Source organism: Schistocerca serialis, chromosome 3 (assembly GCF_023864345.2).
Source record: "Schistocerca serialis cubense isolate TAMUIC-IGC-003099 chromosome 3, iqSchSeri2.2, whole genome shotgun sequence".
NCBI classification, from domain to species: Eukaryota; Metazoa; Arthropoda; class Insecta; order Orthoptera; family Acrididae; genus Schistocerca; species Schistocerca serialis.
The window spans coordinates 690,978,454-690,991,295 of NC_064640.1; positions in this window are offsets into that span (position 1 = coordinate 690,978,454).

Here is a 12,842-nt window from a genome sequence, read left to right on the forward strand (position 1 = left end):
GTCCCCCATTCGGATCTCCGGGCGGGGACTACTCAAGAGGACGTCGTTATCAAGAGAAAGAAAACTGGCGTTCTACGGATCGGAGTGTGGAATGTCAGATCCCTTAATTGGGCAGGTAGGTTAGAAAATTTAAAAGGGGAAATGAATAGGTTAAAGTTAGATATAGTGGGAATTAGTGAGGTTCGCTGGCAGGAGGAACAAGACTTTTGGTCAGGTGGATACAGGGTTATAAATACAAAATCAAATAGGGGTAATGCAGGAGTAGGTTTAATAATGAATAAAAAAATAGGAGTGCGGGTAAGCTACCACAAACAGCATAGTGAACGCATTATTGTGGCCAAGATAGACACGAATCCCACACCTACTACAGTAGTACAAGTTTATATGCCAACTAGCTGTGCAGATGACGAAGAACTTGATGAAAAGTATGACGAGATCAAAGAAATTATTCAGGTAGTGAAGGGAAACGAAAATTTAATAGTCATGGGTGACTGGAATTCGACAGTAGGAAAAGGAAGAGAAGGTAGCGTAGTAGGTGATTATGGATTGGGGTTAAAAAATGAAAGAGGAAGCCGCCTGGTAGACTTTTGCACAGAGCATAAGTTAATCATAGCTAACACGTGGTTCAAGAATCATGAAAGAAGGTTGTATACGTGGAAGAACCCTGGAGATACTAAAAGGTTTCAGATAGATTATATAATGGTAAGACAGAGATTTAGGAACCAGATTTTAAATTGTAAGACATTTCCAGGGGCAGATGTGGACTCCTAGCACAATCTGTTGGTTATGAACTGTAGATTAAAACTGAAGAAACTGCAAAAAGGTGGGAATTTAAGGAGATGGGACCTGGATAAACCGAGTAAGCCAGAGGTTGTACAGAGTTTCAGGGAGAGCATAAGGGAACAATTGACAGGAATGGGGGAAGAAATACAGTAGAAGAAGATTGGGTAACTTTGAGGAATGAAATAGTGAAGGCAGCAGAGGATCAAGTAGGTAAAAAGACGAGGGCTAGTAGAAATCCTTGGGTAACAGAAGGGATACTGAATTTAATTGATGAAAGGAGAAAATATAAAAATGCAGTAAGTGAAGCAGGCAAAAAGGAATACAAACGTCTCAAAAATGATATCGACAGGAAGTGCAAAATGGCTAAGCAGGGATGGCTAGAGGACAAATGTAAGGATGTAGAGGCTTATCTCATGAGGGGTAAGATAGATACTGCCTACAGGAAAATTAAAGAGACCTTTGGAGAAAAGAGAACCACTTGCATGAATATCAGGAGCTCATATGGAAACCCAGTTGTAAGCAAAGAAGGGAAAGCAGAAAGGTGGAAGGAGTATATAGAGGGTCTATAAAGGGGCGATGTTCTTGAGGACAATATTATGGAAATGGAAGAGGAGGTAGATGAAGATGAAATGGGAGATATGATACTGCGTGAAGAGTTTGACAGAGCACAGAAAGACCTAAGTCGAAACAAGGCCCCGGAAGTAGACAACATTCCATTAGAACTACTGACAGCCTTCGGAGAGCCAGGCCTAACAAAATTCTACCATCTGGTGAGCAAGATGTATGAGACAGGCGAAATTCCCTCAGACTTCAAGAAGAATATAGTAATTCCAATCCCAAAGAAAGCAGGTGTTGACAGATGTGAAAATTACCGAACTCTCAGTTTAATAAGTCACAGCTGTAAAATACTAACACGAATTCTTTACAGACGAATGGAAAAACTGGTAGAAGCTGACCTCGGGGAAGTTCAGATTGGATTCCGTAGAAATGTTGGAACACATGAGGCAATACTGACCCTACGACTTATCTTAGAAGAAAGATTAAGGAAAGGCAATACTACGTTTCTAGCATTTGCAGACTTAGAGAAAGCTTTCGACAATGTTGACTGGAATACTCTCTTTCAAATTCTGAAGGTGGCAGGGGTAAAATACAGGGAGGGAAAGGTTATTTACAATTTGTACAGAAACCAGATGGCAGTTGTAAGAGTTAAGGGATAAGAAAGGGTCGCAGTGGTTGGGAAGGGAGTGAGACAGGGTTGTAGCCTCTCCATGATGCTATTCAATCTGTATATTGAGCAAGCAGTAAAGGAAACAAAAGAAAAGTTCGGAGTAGGTATTAAAATCCACGAAGAAAAAACAAAAACTTTGAGATTTGCCGATGACATTGTAATTCTGTCAGAGACAGCAAAGGACTTGGAAAAGCAGTTGAACGGAATGGACAGTGTCTTAAAAGGAGGGTACAAGATGAACATCAACAAAAGCAAATCGAGGATAATGGAATATAGTCGAATTAAATCGGGTGTTGCTGAGGGAATTAGATTAGGAAATGAGACACTTAAGGTAGTAAATGAGTTTTGCTATTGGGGAGCTAAATAACTGATGATGGTCAAAGTAGAGAGGATATAAAATGTGGACTGGCAATGGCAAGGAATGCGTTTCTGATGAAGAGAAATTTGTTAACATCGAGTATTGATTTAAGTGTCAGGAAGTCGTTTCTGAAAGTACGAGTATTTGTATGGAGTGTAGCAATGTATGGAAGTGAAATGTGGACGATAAATAGTTTAGACAAGAAGAGAATAGAAGCTTTCGAAATATGGTGCTACAGAAGAATGCTGAAGATTAGATGGGTAGATCACATAACTAATGGGGAGGTCTACTACATCTACATTTATACTCCGCAAGCCAACCAACGGTGTGTGGCGGAGGGCACTTTACGTGCCACTGTCATTACCTCCCTTTTCTGTTCCAGTCGCGTATGGTTCGCGGGAAGAACGACTGTCTGAAAGCCTCCGTGCGCGCTCGAATCTCTCTAATTTTACATTCGTGATCTCCTCGGGAGGTATATGTAGGGGGAAGCAATATATTCGATACCTCATCCAGAAACGCACCCTCTCGAAACCTGGCGAGCAAGCTACACCGCGATGCAGAGCGCCTCTCTTGCAGAGTCTGCCACTTGAGTTTGCTAAACATCTCGGTAACGTTGTCACGGTTACCAAATAACCCTGTGACGAAACGTGCCGCTCTCCTTTGGATCTTCTCTATCTCCTCTGTCAACTCAACCTGGCACGGATCCCACACTGATGAGCAATACTCAAGTATAGGTCAAACGAGTGTTTTGTAAGCCACCTCCTTTGTTGATGGACTACATTTTCTAAGGACTCTCTCAATGAATCTCAACCTGGTACCCGCCTTACCAACAATTAATTTTATATGATCATTCCACTTCAAATCGTTCCGCACGCATACTCCCAGATGTTTTACAGAAGTAACTGCTACCAGTATTTGTTCTGCTATCATATAATCATACAATAAAAGATCCTTCTTTCTATGTATTCGCAATACATTACATTTATCTATTTTAAGGGTCAGTTGCCACTCCCTGCACAAATTGCCTATCCGCTGCAGATCTTCCTGCATTTCGCTACAATTTTCTAATGCTGCAACTTCTCTGTATCATCCGCGAAAAGCCGCATGGAATTTCCGACAGTATCTACTAGGTCATTTATATATATTGTGAAAAGCAATGGTCCCATAACACTCCCTGTGGCACGACAGAGGTTACCTTAACGTCTGTAGACGTCTCTCCATTGATAACAACATGCTGTGTTCTGTTTGCTAAAAACTTTTCAATCCAGCCACACAGCTGGTCTGATATTCCGTAGGCTCTTACTTTGTTTATCAGGCGACAGTGTGGAACTGTATCGAACGCCTTCCGGAAGTCAAGGAAAATAGCATCTACCTGGGAGCCTGTATCTAATATTTTCTGGGTCTCATGAACAAATAAAGCGAGTTGGGTCTCACACGATCGCTGTTCCCGGAATCCATGTTGATTCCTACAGAGTAGATTCTGGGTTTCCAAAAACGACGTGATACGCGAGCAAAAAACATGTTCTAAAATTCTACAACAGATCGACGTCAGAGATATAGTTTTGGGCATGTGCTCGACGACCCTTCTTGAAGACTGGGACTACCTGTGCTCTTTTCCAATCATTTAGAACCTTCCGTTCCTCTAGAGACTTGCGGTACACGGCTGTTACAAGGGGGCAAGTTCTTTCGCGTACTCTGTGTAGAATCGAATTGGTATCCCGTCAGGTCCAGTGGACTTTCCTCTGTTGAGTGATTCCAGTTGCTTTTCTATTCCTTGGACACTTATTTCGATGTCAGCCATTTTTTCGTTTGTGCGAGGATTTAGAGAAGGAACTGCAGTGCGGTCTTCCTCTGTGAAACAGCTTTGGAAAAAGGTGTTTAGTATTACAGCTTTACGCGTGTCATCCTCTATTTCAATGCCATCATCATCCCGGAGTGCCTGGATATGCTGTTTCGAGCCACTTACTGATTTAACGTAAGACCAGAACTTCCTAGGATTTTCTGTCAAGTCGGTACATAGAATTTTGCTTTCGAATTCACTGAACGCTTCACGCATAGCCCTACTTGCGCTAACTTTGACATCGTTTAGCTCCCGTTTGTCTGAGAGGTTTTGGCTGCGTTTGAACTTGGTGTGAAGCTCTCTTTGCTTTCGCAGAGTTTCCCAACTTTGTTATTGAACCACGGTGGGTTTTTCCCGTTCCTCACAGTTTTACTCGGCACGTACCTGTCTAAAACGCATTTTACGATTGCCTTGAACTTTTTCCATAAACACTCAACATTGTCAGTGTCGGAACAGAAATTTTCGTTTTGATATGTTAGGTAGTCTGAAATCTGCCTTCTATTACTCTTGCTAAACAGATAAACCTTCCTCCCTTTTTTTTATATATTTCTAGTAACTTCCATATTCAGGGATGCTGCAACGGCCTTATGATCACTGATTCCCTGTTCTGCACTTACAGAGTCGAAAAGTTCGGGTCTGTTTGTTATCAGTAGGTCCAAGATGTTATCTCCTCGAGTCGGTTCTCTCTTTAATTGCTCGAGGTAATTTTCGGATAGTGCACTCAGTATAATGTCACTCGATGCTCTGCCCCTACCACCCGTCCTAAACATCTGAGTATCCCAGTCTATATCTGGTAAATTGAAATCTCCACCTAAGACTATAACATACTGAGAAAATTTATGTGAAATGTATTCCAAATTTTCTCTCTGTTGTTCTGCCACTAATGCTGCTGAGTCGGGAGGTCGGTAAAAGGAGCCAACTATTAACCTAGCTCGGTTGTTGAGTGTAACCTCAACCCATAATAATTCACAGGAGCTATCCACTTCTACTTCACTACAGGATAAACTACTACTAATAGCGACAAACACGCCACCACCGGTTGCATGCAATCTATCCTTTCTAAACACGGTCTGTGCCTTTGTAAAAATTTCGGCAGAATATATCTCTGGCTTCAGCCAGCTTTCTGTACCTATAACGATTTCAGGCCCGGTGCTTTCTATCAGCGCTTGAAGTTCCGGTGCTTTACCAATGCAGCTTCAACAGTTTACAATTACAATACCGATTGCTGCTTGGTCCCCGCATGTCCTGACTTTGCCCCGCACCCTTTGAATAGAATTGGGGAGAAGAAGAGTTTGTGGCACAACTTGACTAGGAGAAGGGATCGGTTGGTAGGACATGTTCTGAGGCATCAAGGGATCACAAATTTGGTATTGGAGGGCAGCGTGGAGGGTAAAAATCGTAGAGGGAGACCAAGAGAAGAATACACTAAGCAGATTCAGAAGGACGTAGGCGCAGTAGGTACTGGGAGATGAAGAAGCTTGCACAGGACAGAGTAGCATGGAGAGCTGCATCAAACCAGTCTCAGGACTGAAGACCACAACAACAACAACAACAATCAATTTTTTAGTGTTGTAGAGGAAACAGGATCCAGCTATTCATTAGAAAATACAAGGCAGTATATTGAAGAGGCAATACCTATGCTATTTGCTGAAACTGAAATTCAACCCAACACTCCTACTGAAATTTAGGAAAATAATAAATTCACTCAAAAGTAACAGCTCACATGGAATTGATGGCATTTCCAACAGAGTAATAGAAGCTTGTTCCCAACAGAATAGTAGGAGTCTCACTCAAATATGTAGTAACTCACTGAAACAAGGCATTGTTCCAGATAGACTGAAATAAACTGTTGTTAAACCATTGCATAAAAGGGATGATTCTGATTCTAAGAAATACCACCCAATCTCACTTCTGACAGCTTTAACCAAAATTCTTGATAAAGTAATGTATTCAAAAGTAGCATCACATATTTGTAAAACGAAGTAGTAACAGAATTTCAGTTTGATTTTCAGAAAGGATCTTCATCAGAACATGGTATTTACAGGGTGTAAATTTTAAGTTGACAAACCAGAATAACTCGGAAAATCACCTTCACACGAAAAAATGTGTAGAAATCAAAGTTGGTTATTTTCGAGGGGGACATCTGCCGGTGCAAAATTAGACCGCCATCCCAGCCCCCTGGTGGTGGTGTGGGAGGCAACTTTAAAATTTCAAATGGGAACCCTCATTTTTTATTGCAGAATCGGATTCTACATAAAAAACTATGTACATTTTGTCTTAAACATTTGTTTTTTTATTCTTGTTAGTTGACGCTGTAATTCAAGAAAATCCATGTTCTCATTTTTGCGTGGAAAATGGTTACGGATAAATAAATAATACTTATTTATTTTGTAAATTTTGATTCGATGAAACTAAAACTCTCCCTCTCTCCCCATAGGGTGGCGTTTGAGAGAGAGGAATTAGAGTTTTACAAACGTTCACCCACATGTTAATTTTTTCCGCAGATTCGGATAAATTTTGTTTGTCTCGTAGTCATGAGGCTATTACTGTAAATAATGTCTTTCAGAAAATTATTAAATGGTTCTCTCCAAACGTACTCTCATTAAATATTGATAAAACACAGTATATACAATACTGTAGAGTAAATGGCGTAACACCATTGATAAATATGGACTATGAACAGAAGTCTGTTGTTAAGGCAGAATATTCAAAATTTCTGGGTGTGTGCGAAATTGAATTGGAAGAAACATATCTATGATCTGCTGAAACCGTTAGGTTCAGCTACTTACACTATTAGGGTTGTTGCAAATTTTGGTGATAAACATATCAGTAAATTAGCCTACTATGCCTATATTCATTCACCTCTTTCGTATGGCATCATATTTTAGGGTAATTCATCATTAAGAGAAAAAGTATTCATTGTACAAAATCAGAATAATAGCTGTAGCCCACCCAAGATCACCTTGTAGACATTTATTAAAGGAACTAGGAATATTCACAGTACCTTCGCAATACATATATTCATTTACGAAACATGTTGTTATTAACCCATCCCAGTTCAAAAATAACAGCGAAATACATACCTGCAACACTAGAAAATAAAGATGTTCTCCACTACTCTGGGTTAAAGCTGACTTTGGCACAGAAAGGGTGAATTATGCTGCCACAAAAATCTTTGGTTATTTGACAAATAGCATTAAAAGTCTGAGAGTGAATGACAACTCCTTCTACTCAATAGATGGATTTTTAGATATGAAGTAGTAACTGTAAAAAAAGTATTATTTTGTGTAAAGTAAACTGATGTTAAAGTGACACGTTCCACATCATTATGAAATGTCGTATTCATGATCTATGGAACAAATATTAATGTATGTATGTATGTATGTAATAACTGAGTGGCAATTATTGCGAGACATCCAGCGTACAGGATTGCAGTGCTTTCACTTACGGCATGACGTATTGTGTTGGGGGCCATTGGGACAGATGGTAGAAGATGGAAGAAAGTGAGAGCCAAAGAGTCGAGGAACGGAGGAAAGAGAGTGGGTGTGGGAAAGAGTTAGTAGGAGCCACCGGTAATGGGTGGAGTGTGAGTGAATGTTGGTGTGGGGGACATGGTAGTGCAGGAGAAAGAAGTGGGAAAAAGTGGGGGAGAATAGTGGCAGGGCCTGGAGAGAGAGCCAAAGAGGTGGCAGAGAGTGAGTATATATCACTGCGAATGACTAGGTAATGAAGAATTGAGATGAAAATGTTTAAAAATGAATGACTGGATTGTAGGCATGAGATGGAGGGGAGAGCGAGAGGGAAGAGAGTATGGCTGGTGGGGGGTTAAAATACGTGTCACGCTCAGCTGACTGTACGTGACGAAAGGAATGAGAGAGTGAGTAAATGACAACACAGAATGCAATAATTTGCGTTTTGCAGGTGAAAAGCAGTGACTGGGGTCTCTAGAGAGAGAGTAGTGGTGGGAAACAGACGTTGAGATGTGAGGAGAAACAGTGGTTGGAACCTGTTTGAGAGCCAGTTGGGCGGAAGAGACTTAATGAAGTCGTTAGAGGTTGAGTGTGCGGTGACAGTGCTTGATGTTAGAAGAGTTTCGTTCAGGGTTGGTGAGCGCAAGTGCAATTGATAGACTATGAATCAAAATAAAGAAGTGTACAGGGTAGAGCGACAACTGATGTGCTCCCAAATGGCTAAAGCGGAGGGGAACAAATAGTGGTTTGAGAGGGAAACATCGGCTATGGAGCAAGACCTATGAGATGTGGGCATCGGAATAGAAGTGACATTAACATCTCACCCTCAATTTCTTGATCTTCTCATTAAAGTGGATGATGAACATCGGTGGGCAATAACACGAAGATTTGCCTGATAGGGAACTAAGTTAAAGACAGCAGATGAGAGAGAAAGAGGGAAATTAGCAGATGGATGAGAAATGGCAAGAGATTATGTTTTAGATGACAGAAAGGATATATGGAAGCACAGGTATGTGTGAATGTAAATGAGACAGTGGTCTGCATGATTGTGTGTTTGTGTGTGTGTGTGTGTGTGTGTGTGTGTATGTGTGTGTGTGTGTGTGTGTTCGGTGTAGGGAATGTGTGTATGCTGGGGGATGAATGACTGTGAGCTGCCATATTTATATCGACTGAACATAATTTGTTCTCACAGTTGTTGGCGAAACAGAAAGGGCTAGGTAAATGTACAAAATAGAAGCAAATCGGTCTCGAATACACTCTAAAGAGTGGTTACACATCGCTCCATTTGTAACCCTTTGGCCACCTTTGCTAAAGAATCGCTGAGTCCTAGCCGTTTATGATATTGCAAAACGTGGCATCATTTACAATCAGTTTAATAAAACACGACATTTAATTTACATAAATGAAGGCAACAACCATTTATGATTGAGAACGTGTGCTCGAATAGACGAAGCGATTAAGGAGGCCACTCGCATAAAGCGAAAAATCTGGTTTAGAGTCCCATTCTGGCACAAATTTTCACTTGTCACCACTGAATTCAATTGAGTGCCCAGTTGCGACTGATATCAGAGTTTATTTCGTTTCATCACGTGTAAGTGCAGCTGCGGGATCATAATTGTGTCTGTTCTTTTGGATACAACGCGTGCGTGAGAGCGCGGGCCCACACACACACACACACACACACACACACACACACACACACACACCACACACGCACACACACAAAACATATATAAAGCAGAAATAAAATAAAAGTATATTTGATGAGAACGATCAATTAACAAAGTTCATAAATGAGTGCAGTAAACCTAGCAGTATATCAGACTTGCACACAACGCACTCTCATGGCAAGTTAGCAGCACACATTGGCGGTCATTCCAAAAGCACCAATCGGAAGTCAATATTGGTTTATGATATTACAGTCATTAAGTAGCAATAGTAAATATATTTGATAATAGCTACAGGGTATTCGGAAGTAGCCGTTACAAACACCTAGAAGTTGCGGAGGGAGTGAGTGTATAACAATTTCAAAAGAAATGCATATCCCGAAACGTACCGTTTCCGTGCTACAACCATTTGAAAACATGATGGTAACGCAACCACTTTTAAAAGAAATTAATTAAGTGTGATCCAGTCCATCACTTGTTTTACAATTCCATTCAATAATAACCAAAGAAACAATAAGCAATCTTAATCATGTTCCACAAACACTGTTGTTTATAATTATTTCGGGTATGCGCCGTCTCCTTGGAGGACCACAGTGACGCCTGCTGAGGGTGAAGGTATGTTTCTCGAAACTGTTGCGTAGTTGCGGCGGGAAGGGTATGTGATGGGGTCAGACATTGTGGATAATGGTCTTGATAAAGCGACAAGGAGCTCTTCCATTACCGTGAACTTCGCCAAACAGAAGGATCATGTAAGTGTATCCTGCAAACGTATACTCAAACATGTTGCCCTAACACTCTCAGACACGTGAATAAGGCTCGAACCATGTCAGAGAGATAGGATAGACGTAAAGTGACATCAGACGATCCGGCGGAAGCACCTTCTACCATGAATACCTTGTTGCGTACGTATCTAACAAACATGTTTCCAAACGGCTGTAGCGAGAAAACGGCACGTTTTAGGACATGGGTACCAATTCAGAATATTATCTACACAGTCCATCTCCAAGTTGTAGAAGTTAGAAATGGCAATGTCCGAACAACCTGTATTAAGCCTCTCATTGGCACTAATAGTGCGCATAATAATAATTTAAACAGACTTTAGTTCACTGCAGTAGATTACGATAATCTACAAAAGTCGTATTTCAGTACGCTTCAGAGTCTAAAATCAAACGAAAGTTAAATTTCATGAAGTCCACGAACAGCTATAAGCCGTGAATGATGAAATAAAACAGAGTTCAACACATTGCGTACATATACGGATTGCAGGCGACACGCCGCTCCGAAATTCCCGCACTTCCTACTATCGAACTCCCACAAATAGTTCAAATGGCTCTGAGCACTATGGGACTCAACTGCTGAGGTCATTAGTCCCCTAGAACTTAGAACTAGTTAAACCTAACTAACCTAAGGACATCACAAACATCCATGCCCGAGGCAGGATTCGAACCTGCGACCGTAGCGGTCTTGCGGTTCCAGAAACTCTCACAAAACCCACCGCTGAGATTACATTGCAAACTGAGAATGCACTGCCAGTACTCACTGAGCTGCGACTGACGAATTGTGGTGCTGGTGCACCTCCATTATATATTGTCGCTGGGGTCACCACCATGTTCTTTACAAAACATTGCTTTTATGTCCACCACTCAAAATTCATATATAAAACAATAAAACTATATATGTAAAAAGGCGCGCCTCGTTCTCGCGGTCATTTACTGCCTACAAACACAATCTAAATGTATTGATTCTCTTATTATTAGTGGAAGACGTATTGAAATCCTTTTACAACATAGTTATACACAAAGAAAACATGTTTGTCATTTAACTTAAACGTTAACTACTCCGAATCGTTGTTTCGAAGACCTTGAATCTGATGTCTTCAGAATTTACAATTCACACAGAGTATTCACATGGTAAAAGCTTTTATTAACCGACTTCGTTAAACAGTTTTAGTGTTTCCGTTATAAACACTGAATACTTTAGAACCATCGAGACAAGAAAAGGCTAACCCACGTGTCTCCAATTTGCTGGCTTTACAATAAGTGTTACTACGGGGAACATTATGACTCAATTTACTTAAAGGCAAAATTGTTTAGCCCTTGACCCATTAAAACTATTTACTATTCTGTAGCATGGCTCTCACAGGCTATAGTATGAATATGTATGTTTCTTTTGCTACCTCGTTAGAGTTCGTAGCACATGAGGTTATCAGACTATTAGTTTATTAAGAGAATTAGAGTAAATGTCAATTATTGATACAGCTTAACTTTGCGTTTTTGGCGTATAAAAATATTATAACTGGTAATGTACTTGTTTCACCGGTGCTTTAAGCTTGGTAGCTCAGAAATGAATTTAGCTTTATCAGATCGTGTGACTCTAAATAACCATGATTTTTCCGAAGATATATTTTATTTTGCGGGAGTTCTCGCTATGATACTCCTTTCCATAACTCTCGTAGGTGGTGGGCGACGAGAAAGATGTTCTTTTACTTCGACAAAGTGAATGAGTCTGGAACGCCCCTAAGCTAGCTCATGACGTATAAACGAGTGCACAACTGAAAACTGCAAGTTGGTGTGCGTCAGCTCTTAATGAACGACGTCTGACAAAAAGCACTGAGATAGCTATGTATCAATTTTTCTCTTCCTTATGCGTAGGAAATCAGAAATGCTATAAAAATATATAGATGGTCTGGTATTGTCGGTTCAAAGAAGAAACGAAACGATTATAGAGATACATAATGTGGGTACTAACGACCAAGAGAATGGCACTGATTCCCAATATGAGAAAAACTCCCATTATCTCAGGACCCAAAGCCGTACAACTGTCGTATGCAGTCAGCAACATTGAAATACGAGTACGTGGTACGTACAGTACTGTACCTCTCCCCTTTTTACACAACTTTACAGTCAGATAGTAAATCTTCTATAGTAAATCAGTTGTGCCCTGCCTATTTGTATTCTTACTGTTAAGTTGTGAGAACACGATGGAACAACTGAAATCCGGTCTATTTAGTACGGGCCTAACTTTTTAATTACATATGTCCTCCGGGGTAAATGTCAGAACTGTAAATCTACAACTCTACTATGGCAGTTAATTAACTTGCATCATTTATAACGTGTTTCATTGTGTTTTCCAAATTGTGGTTTTTCAGAAACCACATTCTTGTGTTTCTCATTCAACATCACTTACCTTGACGTTGACTACTTCTGACACTGAAAATTAATACTCATTAATCTGATAGATTTTGCTTATTTTTTGTCATAGGTAGTATCATTTTAAAGGAAACCATTCCTGCAAATAGGCAACCAGTTGCTTAGAATATGCTGTCATCCTCTAAAGCGTGTAGCTTCTGATTACTATGTACTAATTGGAAAAATCTTCACCAAGTTACTAGTTGTCACTGTCATATCTCATACATTCAACGATGGGCATGTTTCTGCTTAATTCTAAAACATATTACTATCAAAATATCAATAAATTAATATTTTCACTCACCGGT